At 41.6% G+C, this 4268-nt stretch overlaps 1 long non-coding RNA gene across 1 annotated transcript; it reads right to left on the bottom strand.

Annotated features, from left to right (window-relative positions):
- Window positions 1-1213: 1213 nt before the first annotated feature.
- On the bottom strand, window positions 1214-2227 carry LOC120247530. The gene is made up of 2 exons (XR_005532341.1): window positions 1975-2227; window positions 1214-1822 (listed from the first exon to the last, which is right to left on the bottom strand). It is a non-coding gene; the product is annotated as an uncharacterized LOC120247530 (long non-coding RNA).
- Between the last annotated feature and the right edge of the window lie 2041 nt (window positions 2228-4268).

The raw sequence follows: 4268 nt of genomic DNA, 5'->3' as shown, positions 1-4268 counted from the left end.
GGGGCTTCCACAGTGCCATGCTTTGGCCCAAGAAAGAGGGGCCTTGTGCTTTTAGAGGGCTCCACATATCACAAACATACACCAACAACAAATTTTGGGAAGGATATATGGGTGCTTCTGTCACCAGGGATCTGGTGGTCAAGGATCACACAGCATGACTCATGCCTCTAAGCCTCCACTTTCAGGCTCCAAGGAGGTGCTGCTCCTCAGGTCTTGCCTTTAAGAGAAGACTGTATCTGAATGTTGTAAACATAGACACTGCCTAAGAGCATGAAGACTTGAGGAACAGAAGTACTCAAGAAGAAAAGATGAATTTATTAACTTGTCAAATCTTACAGAGAGCAAGAATGCAATAGATTCCTGCACTAATAAGCTAGTGTTCCCCAGAAGCGTTGAGCATGTTTTCTTGATTCTCATCATGTTCCAGTTTGTGGTCCTGAAGGTACTTGTGAATAAGCATGGCATTCGCAAGAGTTGTACATGGTGACATACTGCATTATTTTATATCTGTGATATTAAAATAATATGTATTCCTCATAAATTTTGAGTACCTATTGATTTCTTCATTTATTCCACATGTTTATAAAGTTTCTACCACGTGGCAGGCACTGTGAGGCACTGGGGTATGGAGGTGAGCAGCAAGACAGATAAGGTCCCTACACTTAAAGAACTTTGTTCTAGTGGAGAAGAAATAACGTGAAATGTAGAAAGAAGCAAATAAACAAAGAATATCTCTTCTGTGGAACTGAGCAGATTTGTGATGAAGAAGTATGGAAAGCCTACTATTGACAGGATGGGCCCTGATGATCTCTAAAGAGGGGACATTTGGGCTGAGTCCTGAAGGATGATGGAAGAGAACTAGCTAACTGTCCTTAAAAATCCATTCTACCTTTTTTATGGTAACAGACCCCCTAAATCTTAGCTGGGTTATAGACTCTACCTTACTTTATAATTAGGTGTAACCATATGACTAAGTTCGAGCTAATGGGTTATAACTGGAAGCGGCCCAAGTAACTTCCAATAAGTCTCCTTAAAGGGAGCTAGGAGGATGGGCATACTCTTCGCCTCCCATCCTCTTTCCTTTTGGAAGGTTGAAACATCAACAGCCAACTTAGACCATGAAGTGAACTTGAGAATTCAAGTCACACACAGCAGAGAAGCAAACAGGAAGGAGTATGGGTTCCTGATGATGAGGAGTACCATATCAGCCCTGGACTGACTCTCTCGGATAAACTTTATTGAAGTAGTTCTTCTTACAAAGCGTGACTGGACTTCTTTATGATTTTGAGGACTTAATGCTGCTGCTCGTGAAGTGTAGACTACAAGCTTCATGCACCAGCTGTCAGCCACTGTAGTGACTGACTAAACATCCTCAGGAAGTCATCATAGGTCCTTTGGTTAACTCTACCTCCCAATCACAGGAAGTGGCTAGTTTTCATTTCTCTCTCATATGCCTTTGGAAGGCATTTGGAGGCGTTTGGAAGGCATTTGGCGTGCCGGAAGGACCACTCACTTGATCAGATAACACCTGCCAAACTGACACAGATAAAAAGTGCCACAATGCAGATCTCTGAGAAATGCCTCCATTAGCAATTTCACAAACACATTCAAAAGCTCAGATAACACTTTTGATGTTCTTGATCTTTGCACTTCCAAATGGTGGCTGAACAAACAGAAATCAGTCTTCTTTGAAACCTTCAAAGCAGTGAAATTGCCTAAATCAGTTTGTTGACTATTCTCTGACTTCCAAGGGTCAGGGAAGGTTTCCTGTGTGTTCATCCCTTCTGATTCGCTTTCACATTCTCTTCTAAGAACTTTGGTTCTAAAAGAAAAAATTGAGTCAATCATTTATTTGTTTGTCATGCAAGTTTGAATTTCCAATAAAGACTTGGCCAACTTTTCTGAGCACCAAAAATGGCTATTTTTGAAATAGTTGTATAAACATCCTATTAGGAAATGGTAAACAGAACTTACCAGCATGGAGGCAAATGAGTAAGTGCGGGAACTGATTCTTTTACCAACATATTTAAACTTCATGAGAACAGAAACATGTTATTACATCAGAAGATTTCATGTAAAATCCAGTGTGCTAAAGTTTGTTGCATTATCATTTGTGTGAACTGGGTCTTGACCATGGCAGTAGAAGAGATATGTGATCTTGTATTTGTTTCTCAACAATGTCCAGCTTAGTAATAAGCACCTAAGGGTGACTCTCCATGAGGAAGACACTGTGGAAGTTACCATGTATGGAGATGAGCTAAGGGGCTGAGCAGTGATGTCTTCACTATTATTATGACCTCAATCAGGATTCTAGAGGGATGTCACAGGAATACATTTAAACTAACTTCAGAAAATATGAGAGAGTGATTGAATGGAAAAATACTGAAGTATCCTGCGAACTCCATTTGGGTATTGCCAGGCTTCAGAAATTAAGCCAGAGACTGATTCCTACTTAGCAATCCTTTCCCAACCCCTTTCACCTCACAAATATTACATAAAATGATGATATTTCCATGGCCCATGGGGATAAAATAATGAGGCAGCTTCATGAGATCGAAAATGACTTACTCCTTGGCATACTGATCAGCCATCCAAATAAAGGCCTTTCTTTAGTCTCCCAATTCCCAAATTCGTAGGAAACAATCATGGCCAACATTTCTTGAGCCCCTGTTGCATGGCAGGCACTGCTCTAAGCATCACACATGCATTTTGTTTACTCATTAAATCTTCACGCAATCCTATAAATTAGGTATTATATTTTCCTATTTTACATACAAGGAAACCCAGGTATTTGGAGTCTAAGCTATATGTTCAAGGTCACATGGCTCATGGTGCAGGCAAGGTTTAAATCTACTTTGGTCCTTAATATAGTTTGGCATTATTCTTCAGCTGTACTGCCTCTATTGGACACTAAAGCCTTCTAAAAAGGAAGTGAGCTGATTGGCCTGGCTTGAGTCAGGTACCCATCTGAGGACCAACCAATTATGAGAAGAGAGTGGGATCACACTGGAGAAAGCAAATTACTCCTCATGCTACACCCTGTGGAAAGAGGCAGGAAGGGGCAAATCCTGGAAAAGAAGTTCTTGACCAACACTAATAAGAATTTTCTTCCTCCCCACCCTCCTCTTCTCTCAGGAACCCAAGGTTGACTGACTTATTCTCTTCCTTTCACAGTACACTACCATCATGATGCTTCTCTTTATTTATTTTACCTTATCCCTCTCCCCACTAGAATTCCATCTCAATCCCAAAAGGCAACCATTCTACTTTGTTTGATAGGAATCATTTTACCTATCTATGTTCTTACATATGTATATTGTTGCTTCATGTATATGCATTTTTAAGTCACATATATGACATGGTGCTACAGGCCCCATTCTGTGTCTCCCTTTTGCCACTCAGTCTTATGTTCATAAAATATATCCACGTTGCCATGTTGCCAACCCATTGCTTCTGATCACAGCAAAAACTCTAGGGTATGCCTGCACCACCCATGTCTTGTCCAGTCATGGACTAGTGGCTTTTATAGATCACCCCATCCAACTTGGGGTCCCCTCATCTGGGAAGACCCCTCACTGCCTGAGGGAATGTTTATCCTCTGTGCTTGCACCTTCCTCTGAGCTTGCCTCCATCAGGACAGAGGCCACAGAGCAGCTTGGTTTAAAGTACAGGACTGGGGCCACACTGCCTGGACTCAGAATCCCAAGTCTTCCACTTCTAGCTAAGCCATATAGCCTCTAGGTACCTCTCCTCTTCCTCATATGCAAAACATTAACCACAGCTACCCGTGGGATTACTGTGAAGATTAAATGAGAAAAATCTATGAAATGTGCTAAGGACAATGCCTAATACAAATGAAGTGCTATTATAACTATTGTAATAATATTTGTTGCATGTATCAGAATGGTCTATTTACTTGTCTATCTCCACCACCAGATTAGGAAATCCTTGGCTTTTCCATCTCTGTGTTGCAGAGCCCCACACGTTGCAAGAGCCCAATGCGTGTTCATTGGACGTTGCTCTCTCTTACTCACCTTGTGGTTTGACATGGCTAGTATTGGCATCTAGAAATAAATTGGGTTGAGAAAAGGCTCAGATAGAGTGCCTGGAGATGTGGCTCTAGAAGGGAGAACTTCCCTGGACCTATAATGCTGTGCAATAGAAAATATAGCATCAGCTACCACATAGAGCCAGGGAGGTCAGCAGGTCACCCAAGACCAGATCCCAGAGAACATCCTTACATAGGCAGCTTTATGAACTTGGCCAGA

Source organism: Hyaena hyaena, unplaced genomic scaffold, assembly GCF_003009895.1.
Source record: "Hyaena hyaena isolate Hyena2069 unplaced genomic scaffold, ASM300989v1 scaffold_533, whole genome shotgun sequence".
Classification (NCBI taxonomy): Eukaryota; Metazoa; Chordata; class Mammalia; order Carnivora; family Hyaenidae; genus Hyaena; species Hyaena hyaena.
Note: the sequence above shows the minus strand (reverse complement) of the source record. Positions and strands in the feature narration are given on the sequence as shown.